This window comes from Myotis lucifugus, unplaced genomic scaffold (genome assembly GCF_000147115.1).
Source record: "Myotis lucifugus unplaced genomic scaffold, Myoluc2.0 scaffold_58, whole genome shotgun sequence".
Taxonomy (NCBI): domain Eukaryota; kingdom Metazoa; phylum Chordata; class Mammalia; order Chiroptera; family Vespertilionidae; genus Myotis; species Myotis lucifugus.
In genome coordinates this window covers 4127027-4138786 of record NW_005871106.1, presented here as the reverse complement: position 1 = coordinate 4138786, position 11760 = coordinate 4127027, and positions in this window count along the sequence as shown.

Below are 11760 nucleotides of genomic sequence, written 5' to 3'. Positions count from 1 at the left end.
TCCCATCTTCCCCCCTTTCCCTTTCCACTTCTCCTTTCCCTGAGCACAGTCCTAAAACACCATGCCCATGTGTTAGCCATTTCTCCCCCAAACCTGTTACTCTCTAGATGTCTCTCCCAAATCACTGTCGCAACTCATTGTTGTTGCAGGACGCTCGGAAGTCCCCGAGCCAAGCCTCCGCCGTCACCGCTGGCCAACGCGGGCCTCCTGTGCAGACCTGCTCTCGCGCAGACCCCACTCGCTGCTAGAAGCCCTGCGCACCCCGATTGGGAGGTAGACTTCATCTTTTCCCAGCATGTGTGTCTTCCATTTTCCACAGGAAACACAAGAAATCAGTTGTTTTTTATCCCTAATTGCTTCGATCAATTAGGAAGTTTTTATTCCGGTTAACTTTAAAAATAAGTAAGTGGGATGCTCCTTTTGGGGAAAGAGTGAGCTAGCTAGCACTCAAACAGTAGTAAGAAGCTTCAAGATGGAAACTCCACAAACTTAGGAATTATAGACTTGGGTATGTTTTGCCGTTTCTGTTTGAAAGGACTTAAGGACACAGAAAATCACTGCTCTGCTCCCTTGCCAGAGATTTGTTTAGCAAATTCCTCAGCGTAAACTTGAGCACCTCAGAACACAGGGTTCTAAATATGATAGGAGCTGGCATGTTTGCCGAGAATGATCGCGCAACCCACCCAAATTTCAGCTTTATTTAGAACTGGGTTTAGTAGTGCATAGTGGATGTTCATCTACAAATCTGGTTTGTAAAAATTTAGCCTTGCCCACAAAGCAAATTGGAAGTTTGTATTTATAAGATAATTCTTAGCTTTCCAAAAACATCACAGTAGGAATCTTTTCAGTCGTTCTTGAGGTATTTAAAATAAGATTGATCTCATTATTTTAAACACAGCTCCATCGCTTACAATCAGGGAACCATTCTAAGCTGTGGATTTCTCTGCTTTTCTTGCCATTGAGCATTTTAAGGGGGAAGGAAAAAAATCAATCTATGCAAAGTCTGGTGTAAATCATAACTCACTGTGCAAATGTAAGGGATTAAAGAAACTGATTTGTGCATGACTTTTGGAGAATACCATGATTTCACAAAGCAAGACACATCTGCAAAGGTAAGGCCAAGATTTTTAACAAGGTCCATTCTGAATTATAGCACTGCCTGTCCTAATAGGCAGATGGCTGTGGCATGGCTTGTGGGGCTGGAGGCCCTCTTGCCCAGAATAAAATATCTTTCCCATAAAGCAGCTCTCTAGTTTCCTTCACTAGAATCAACGGGTTAAATGGCAGAGGTTTGGGTAATACCTCTTGAGGGCACAGTTAAAAATCAAAGTTAGCCGGGTTGGTTAGATTGTCATCCTGATATGCCAAGGTTGCGGGTTCAATCCAGGTCATATACAAGAATCAACCAATGAATGAATAAATAAGTGAAACAACAAATTGATGTTTCTTTCCCTGCCTTCCCTCCCTCTCTCTTTCAAATCAATAATAATAATAATACAAAATGGAATGTGCTGCTTTACACCAACTATCTGTCACTACCTAGTGTTCCAGCATACAGAACTATACCAGGTATTCAGTACAATCCAGCAAATATTTGTCAAAGAATGAATGGCACTTTCACAGATGGTCATATTGATAAAGTTAGCTGGCTTCTCTCGGGCTCTGTCCTAAATCCAGATTGTGAAATACAGGTGACTCTCGGCCATCCTAATCCCCCCCACCCCCGAATTCCTTCCTACCATTTTGCCAAGCCCCCTTTCCTCATTATCACCTTCACACCACCATCACCACCTATGACAGAGCAGTTGCAACGTTTACAAAAGGCCTGAATTGGGAGAGGATGTAGAATAAAAAACAGAGTCAAGGACAGAATCTGGGGATCACTGATACTAACAGGATAGGCAAAGGAAGAGGGGCTTCCTACAGGGACGTGAGGAAGGAAATCCCGAGATAATGGCGTCACGGGGAAACGGGAGGATTGTGGTTTACAAAGGAATGGCTCACAGGGTCACATATTATATAATGTTATATTTAAAAAGTACAGGCACTCCGCTTTGCTTGGACCATAAGAATGATCAAACTCAAAGACTGCAAAATGACCTTCATAATCAATGGGAAAAATATGATTGTTCTATGACCTTTAAAATTTTTTTGTCAAAACATTGGCAACAGAACTGTAAGGTAATTGTTGGGTTATAAGTGTATAAAGAAATGAAAAAAATAGTTAAACTAGCATTTATTTAGGACATGAACTGAAAACACTGAGAATACAGAAACATTGAGAATGAAAGTGTATTATTTCTTAACAGAAAACATCAAGACTAGCTTGAGCACGCAGTGCTTGTCTTCTTGCCATATGACTTACTGTAAGGAGTGGACATCTCTTCTATGTTGTGGATTGTTACGCTCCTTTCTAAGTCTAGATCAGCTTCCAACATGCATTCTTTGCGCTTTCGATGTTATGAAGCATCTCCACAAGTTCATTGAATGTTAAATGTCTTGCTGGCATCACTACCTCTGGGCATCCTCACTCGTTTCATCACAGCCGCTTTGTTGCTTTGTGTTGATCAGCTGGTCTTCACTGAGTTCCTCGGTCTGCACATCCAAAGCCTCTTGCAAGGCAGCAGGCTCACCAGTCCCATAGCAGCTGCTTCTTCTGCGACTCCATTTACGTAGATTAGAATTTTACTTCCAGCATCGTCACTGTCTGTTTCTTTGCTTTACTTCGCCATTGTTGGCCCGTTTCCTCTTTTGACTATTCATTTTTTTAAAGTAAAATGTCCTGTGAGTTTAGCAATGGGAGACGTGGAGGTGACACAAGGACACACTTTGCTCTCTGTGTGGGAACTGAATAACACAGTGACCAGTCACCCAGAGACTTTGAAAGAAGTGATGTTATAATAAATAATCTGACTTTATTTTTTATGTTCAGGCGCTGACATCTTTTAAGCCCCCGCCTCTCTCATCCTCTGTGTCCCCCATCTGGGCAAGCTGACAGACAAGAAAGCCTGGGTGCTCCCACCTTTGGCACTTTGGGAGAGTCAAACCAAGCAAGCCCCTTCTAGCCTCCTGCAGCAGCTCTCACCCTAGCCCCGCCCTTCAGCACAATGAGCCCCTGAGCTGGTCTCCATCCCTCCTCTCTTAAGCCATTTTGGAACTGGCTTGGGAGGTCCATCCTGTTCTTCCCAGGAAGCTTCAATTATGTATGTAACAAGCACACCCTCTTGACTGGCGCAGGGTGTCATCGGTCTTGACGTTCATCACAGACGTGGCTCTCACTGATTAAGATACACACACACCTGGTATTTATGAAGTGATCTGTGGACTGAAGTCTGTACTTCATGCAATTACTCATAGTTAATATACCATGGTAAGGGGAATGTGAACTGCTGGGGAGCTGGTGTTATTTAACTACACTGTGGTTAATTTGAAATCTCTGCTTATCAGAACCATGCAGAGAGAGGACTGTCTGTGTTGAAAAGCATTCATTACAATGAGGTGGGGAACAGATTGCATTATTCTTCTCTGCTAACAGAACTCCGAGTTTTGTCCACATACTCAGACTGCTCTGTGAATCTTGTGCTTCAGGTAAAGCTCGCCCAAACAGCAGGACCAGGGCGGAGGTGGGGGGTGGGGGACCTTGGTTTGTCTATGTCCTTCACTCAGATTCCAGTCTCCTTGTCAGTAGGTGGCTTTGGAAGTGGCATATAACTACACGCTGGTCAATGAGACATGCAGGGAAATCTTCGGGAGATAGAACTGTGAAGGTCTTAGCTCTTCAAAAAAGGCCAGAGGAAGAGACAGTCCCTTTTCTGCCTCTGACCCTTTGTGTGAGGGGGATAATGCTTCTAGGAGTTGCTGCCATCTTGCATCTAAGAGGAGATTAAAAGACCTGTGCCTTTGATGTGGCCAGGAAGCCACTGAACCAGCCACACCCCCTCGCCCACACCGAGGGACACCTTCCTATGAGGAGAATACATTCTCCTGTTGTGTAAGCATTTGAGTTGGGCGTTTTCATATCTGAAGTGAAAGACTCCTGACAGATATAGGAATACATCCTTAAATATGTGATAGCATGGAGATGAGCTTGAGTCAGCCCTAATCTTTTTTTAAAAGACAGTACATGATTATTTATTGATTGATTGATTGATTTTTCCCATCACCTTTTATCCCTTCTCTGCCCTCTCCTAATCTTTCCTTAAGGAATGAATTTTACGGACTTTGATACTTTATTAATCAGAAACACATTACTTGTGATGTGCCTGGCAACTGATCACACGCACAAGTGTTCCACGGGACTGCAGTTCAGAACTGCGCTGCATACTGGCTATGAAGGGAAGACGACAGATAGGAGTAGCCAGAAAAGAGTGCCAAATTCGACATATTCTGGTGTTGGAAATGCCAAATATTGGAAATCAAAGTAACGTTCTATTGGATATGGAGACTGATATTAAAAAAGCATCATCTATAAACTCAGAGTGGATCCAGATTTTGTGGGGCTTAAAGCTTTTTCAGTTTTTATATCCCTCTTCTAGAAATTTCAAAATTACAAATGCAAAACTATCGAGAACTGTGAAGGGTCTGATATGTTATTTAACTTGCAAGCTAGCAAGTTAGCCTGGCCCAGTTTCATGGATGCTGGCAGAAGACAGAGGATGCTGGATCAGAGGCAAGCAGATCTCAATCTTGTTCCTGCCAAGACACATTTTCCCCAGGTTAATTGGGATATAATTGACATATAACACTCTAGTAGTCCAAGGTGTACAGCATAATGATTTGATATATGCATATATTACAAAATGATTACCACAGTAAATTTAGTTAACGTGAGTTGTCTCACATAGTTCTGATTTTTTTTCTTGTAAAAAGAACGTTTACGATCTACTCTCTTAACAACTTTCAAATATACAACATAGTACTGTTAACTGTACTGTACATTATATCCCCAGGACTTACCTTATAACTGGAAATTTGTGTCTTTTTATAAGTGAGATAATTCAGTACTTGTCTACCTCTGACTATTTCACTTAGTATGCTAGTAATGCCTTCAAGGTCCATCCATGTTGTTGCAAATTGGCAGGATTTCCTTCTTTTAAAAGGCTGAATAGTATTCCAGTGTGTGTGTGTGTGTGTGTGTGTGTGTGTGTGTGTGTATCACATTTTCTTAATTGGTGGCACTTAGGTTGTTCCATGTAATGCTGCAATGAACAAGGGTGCAGATATTTGTTCATGATAGTGATTTAATTTCTTTTGGATAACTATCCAGAAGTGGAATTGCTGTTTGATATAGTTATATTTTTAACATTTTGAAGAACCTCCATACTTCTTTTCTACAGAAGCTGAACCAATTTATATTCCTACCAACAGTGGAACACAAAACACATTTTATTAGTTTATTTTATTACTCTATTACACCACAGTGGGCAACATGAGCTTCATGTTCACCTCAGTTCCTTTTGTCCCCAAGTCCCACAGATGCTGTGGGGCTGCCCCAGGTGGATGCTACACACAATTGGATCGCAGCTAGGGAACTTCAAGCTTGGGGAACCCCAGTCTTCAATGGGGCTGCCAGAAAATTTGCCTAACATTTGGCAGGAGGGAATCCTTGTCTTTATTATACTGGTCAACAGACAAATCTCTCTGCCCTGAAGGAAGATGGGATCTCCATCTCCCAAAGTTGTTTACTATACAAACATTCCTGAAAAGATCATCCTGGCCCTGGCCAGTTTGGCTCAGTGGATAGAGAGTCAGCTTGAGCACTAAAGGGTGCTGGGTTCGATTCCCGTCAAGGACACATACTTCAGTTGGAGGCTTCCAGCCCTGGTAGGGGGCATGCAGGAGGCAACCAGTTGATGTGTTGCTCTCACATTAGTGTTTCTTTCTGTCTCTCCCTCTCCCTTCCACTCTCTCCAAAAATCAATGGAAAAAAATATCCTCAGGTGAGGATTAAAAAAATAAAATAAAATGTGCATGAGTGTTGGTATCCTATATAATAAAACCCTAATATGCAAATTGACTGAACAGCAGAATGACTGGTCGCTATGACACGCACCGACCACCAGGAGGCAGATGCTCAATGCAGGAGCTGCTCCTTGGTGGTCAGTGCGCTCCCACAGGAGGAGCACCGCTCAGCCAGAAGCTGGGCTCACAGCTGGTGAGCGGGAGCCTCTCCTGTCTCCGCAGCAGCACTAAGAAGCAGTGAGCCGAGTGGTAAGGAGCAGCGAGCAGGTGGGCGGTAAGGAGCAAGGGGTCCCGGATGGTGAGAGGGCACAGGCGGGCTGAGGGACCTCTCACCCCCAGTGTACGAATTTCGTGCACCGGGCCTCTAGTGTACATATAATTAAAAAAAAGATGATCCTGAACAAAAGTCAGTGTCCTGTCCATAAGATGTGCAGAAGTATGAGAGGCCCATGGAGAATTGTCTCTCACCAAAAAGTAGGTAGAAAGTGAGTGTTTGTTTCAAATGGTAACCTAAATACAAAATTTGTAAATTTAAAAAAGCTGATAAAAGCTCTGAACATAATTTAAAAACTTGATATTTTTTTTAGTGGCAGGGTGTGGGGAAGGGGCAGCAGGCACCATGTCCGGCCTCGAAGGTGGCATGAAGCAGCCCTGATGCAGGCCAAAGAGATGGACGAGGAAGGTAAGGCATTTGAGCAGAAGCAAAAAGAGGAGCAGAAGGAACTAGAGGAGCTAAAAGCCAAGGCCCCGGGGAAGGGCCCCTGGCCACAGGTGGAATTAAGAAATCTTGCAAAAAGTGAGCTGTTCCTTGTGTCTGGGCAATGGTGATCCTTAATTCCATTCCTGTTTTAACATCTGGATTCCCTGCCATAACTGGCCACCTACAGCTAGAATGAAGAGTTGTCTCAGAGGCTGTTGTACATTTAAGAATAAACTTTTGTAAATAATCATAATCATAATCATAATCATGCAGTGGCTCATCTCTTTAGTTCTTCTAACTCTGCCATTGCGACCTTCGCTGCAAGGCCAGAAGAAACCCAGCCCAGAATCCTGCCAAACTGTGTTCTTCGGTTTTGTTCTGTCCTTAATTCTGTACTACCTGTAATTAAACCAACGCATTTGAAAAAAAATTTTGCATTTATATTAATTAATTGCCTGGATCACTTCTGTAACTTTTTTTTTTTTTACTATATTTGTTGGCTACATACATTTGATTATATGACAATAACTTTGTAACACCATCTTTTACAGAGGAAAGTAAAATGCAGTCTTCCCTTCAGCATGGTTGTTGGAATTTTCAGCGAGGCTTCTCTCTGGTGTCAGTTCCATTGCTTATCTCTCGTTATCACTGTTTCCCAGTTCCAAGAAGAGGAAAAGGCTGTACTCTGCAGCCCCCAGAAAGAAAGAATATAAACATATCTCTTTGTTCTATTGCCAAGTTCCCAGGGAAGGTCCCTGATTGACCTGGCGTGGATCCGTGCTCCATCTTTAGACCGTTGATGAGTGGCAATGAAAGTGGCGTCATCTAAGAGCCTGGCCATTCTCATATAACCAGCGCCATGCACAGGGGCGGCCGACTCCAGGGAAGTGCAGCCAGGCGGTTGGAATGGCATGGCCATGAGCTGGGGAGACAAAATTACAGCTGTCTGCTTCCACTAACACACAAAGAGGGGGAAAGGCCTATAATCACACCATTTAAAAATAATAATTGGGACATTTGAATACCTTTTTTGTTTTTCACTATTAAAAAACACTTTCTATTCACACTTTAAGGTGGAAATAGTGCTAGGATTGTGGTTTTAAGTTTTCTTTTAATATTTTTATGTAATTTCTAAATTCTCATACAAGTCTGCTTTTATTATTTGAAAAAATAACCTATTATTAAAAGGCAATAACAGAGGTATTAGAGGTGACATCATGTTTTTCAAAGTAGTATTTCTGTCTTCTGGACCCTTGTAACCTGTGCATTAAACAGACATGATTCATGGGGTGTCATCATGAAATAATTTTATTGTATCTGTCACTGTTCTTTTAAATTTATTCAGTGGGGCTAGCTTTTCTCTGTATGTATATGCCAACAAAATGGACAAGCTGGATGAAATGGACAATTTCCTAGAAACATGCAGTCTTCCAAAACTCAGGAAACATCAGGAAAACGGAATAGACCAATAGCAACTAATCAAATTGAAGTAGTAATAATAATAATAAAAAACTCCCAGCAAAATAAAGTTTTGGACTGGATGACTTCACAGGTGAACTTTACCAAACATTCAAAGAAAAACTAAAACATATTCTTTTTAAACTATTCCAAAAAATTTAACAGGGGGAAGACTTCCAAACTCTTTTTACGAGGCCAGGATTATCCTAATTCCAAAACCAGATAAAGACCCTACAAAGAAAAAAAATTATCGACCAATATCCCTGATGAACATAGATGCTAAAATCCTCAACAAAATATTAGCAAACTGGATCCAGCAATACATTCACCATGACGAAGTGGGGTTTATTCTAGGGATTCAAGGCTGGTATAATAGCAGCAAATCAATAAGTGTGATACATCACATCAACAAAATGAAGGATAAAAATCATATGATCATATCAATAGATGCAGAAATAGCATTCGATAAAATCCAGCAACCATTTAGGATAAAAACTCAGTGAGGTGGGAATAGAGGGGTCATACCTCAACATAATAAAGGCCATATATGCAAAACCTATATCCAATTTCATATTCAATGGGCAAAAACTAAAAACATTTTCCTTAAGATCAGGAACAAGACAGGGATGTTCACTTTTACCACTCTTATTTAACATAATGCTGGAAGTCCTAGCCACAGAGATCAGACAAGAAGAAGAAATAAAAGGCATTCAAATTTCAAAGGAGGAAGTAAAACTGTTATTATTTGCAGATGACATGATATTGTACATAGAAAACCCTAGACTCCACCAAAAAACTACTAGATTTAATAAATAAATTCAGCAAAGTAGCAGGATACAAAATTAATATCCAGAAATAGGTGACATTTTTATGAACCAATATCTGAAAGAGAAGTGAAGGAAACAGTCCCATTTACTATTGCAACAACAACAAAATAAGGTACCTAGGAATAAACTTAACTGGAGATAAACGACCTGTACTTGGAAAACTATAGGACATTGAAGAAAGAAACAGAAGAAGATACAAACAAGTGGAAGCATATACCATGTTCATGGACTGAATGAATTAACATCATTAAAATGTTCATACTACCCAAAGCATTCTATAGATTCAACACAATTTCTATTAAAATACCAATGGCATATTTCACATATCTAGAACAAGTCTTCTAAAATTGTACATGGAACCAAAAAAGACCCCAAGTAGCCTCAGCAATGTGGAGAAAGAAGAACAAAGTTGGAGGGATCACAATATCTGATATCAAACTATACTACAAAACCACTGTAATCAAAACAGCCTGGTACTGGCACAATAACAAGCATATATATATCAATGGAACAGGACAGAGAGTCCAAAAACCAACTCATGCCTTTATGGTCAATTAATATTTGACAAAAAAGGCAACAGTATACAATGGAGTAAAAACATTTTTTTCAATAAAAAGTGTTGGGAAAATTGGACAGGTACAGGCAAAAAAATGAAACTAGACCACCAACTTATATAATACACAAGAATAAACTCAACATGGATAAAAGGACTTAAATGTGAGTCACAAAACCATAAAAATCCTAGAAGAGAACATAGGCAGTGTAATCGCAGACATTTCTCATAGCAATATGTTTGCTGGTACATCTCCTTGGGCAAGGGAAACAAAGGAAAAAGAAACAAATGGGACTACATCAAACTAAAAAGCTTCTGCACAGCAAAATAAACCATCAACAAAATGAAAAGGAAACCTATCATATTGGAGAACGTATTCGCTAAAGATTCATCTGACAAGTGGTTAATCTCCAAAATATATAAAGAACTAATACAACTCAACACCAGGAAGATAAGCAATCCAATAAAAAAAAAAAGGCCAAAGGGCCTGAACAGACACTTCTCCAAAGAGGACATACATACAAATGGCCAATAGACATATGAAAAAAATGCTTACGGTCACTAAACAGAGAGATGCAAATTCAAACTACAATGAGATTTCACCTCACACCTGTCAGAATGGCTACCATCAATAAATCAATAAACAATCAGTGCTGGAGAGGATGTGGAGAAAAGGGAACCATAGTATACTTCTGGTGGGAATGGAGACTGGTGCAGTATGGAGTTTCCTCAAAAAATTAAAAATGGAACTGCCTTTTGACCCAGTGAACCTACTTCTGGGAATATATCCTAAGAATCCCAAAATACCAATCAGAAAGAATATGTGCACCCTTATGTTCACAGCAGTGTTATTTATAATAGCCAAGATCTGGAAACAGCCCAAGTGCCCATTGGTAGATGAGTGGATAAAAAAGCTGTGGTGCATTTACACAGTGGAATACTACACAACTGTAAAAAAGAAGGAAGTCTTACTCTTTGCAACAGCGGGGATGGACTTGTATATTATTATGCTAAGTGAAATAAACCAGTCTGAGAAAGACAAATAGCATATGATCTCACTTATGTGTGGAATCTAATGAACAAAATAAACTAATGAAAAAAAAACCAGGGGCATGGATATATGGAACAGACTGACAAATGTCAGAGGGGAGGAGGATGTAGAAGACTGGATAAAAGAAGATAAAGGGATCAGCTAAAGAACATATATGAATAGCCCATGGACACAGGTAATAGTGTGGGGATGGCCCAGGGAGGGGGCTGGATGGAGGAGGGCAAAAGAAGGGAATATGGGGGACATGTGCAATAGTGTCAACAATACAAACTTTAAATAAAAAATAATATTTAAATAAGTCTTGATTCATCCCTCAGTGCTGTTTTTTGTTAGAAAATTTAAAAATGGAACCACACTTTCTTCAGTACATCTATTCTTAAGCTCTAGACACATCTTAGGGTTTTACATCACATTCTGCTTTGGAGTTAAAACTGGAAGTGATAATACCTTTAATTTATGTAGCACTTGGAGTTTAAAAAGGAGTGCTTCCAAATTGCTTATTTCTACACTCAGTCTTTCAGAATTCGGAGACATAAAAGGACTCAAAGAACAAAGATGGAGCCATGAATAATGTATCGCTCTGTGTACTTGCTCACTTGCATAAAGGATTGTACAACTTTGGAAGATTTGTACCTCAATTGAGATTACCGTTTTATTGTTGTTTCAAATATTCTGGATTTACTCATTGATGGTTATGCTGCTAAAAAAAATCAGGTTTTTCTGTTCTTCCTCGAAAGGAGACATTCAAACTTGAAGGTTAAACTCAGCGATCCTGTATTTCAATATCGAGCACATTTGCTCGTGTTCATGGAGTGAAGTGACTGCTCTCCAGGCGATGCCGTCCTTCAGGGAGTGTCTCACATGTGCTGCCCAAGCAGGTTGCGTGCAGGAAGGGCAGGGGCCCGAGCCACTGCTTCCCCAGACAGCACACGCTGCTGGTACTGCTGCCTCAATTCCATTTCCAAGTCTAAGGCACTGTTCCCCACTGGGACTAGCCATTTTCTCTGGAATAAAGGTTTGCTAATGAGGGAACTAAGGCTTCTGCGCAGTCACACACGCACACGCACACCACACACCACACACACACACACACACACACACACACAGCCAATTTTAAAAAAATATCTCTCATCTGCTTTAACTTCTCCTTCCTCCTCCCTCCTCCCATTCCTCTCTACAACCGTTCACTCCAACCTCAGCCCAGCTCAAG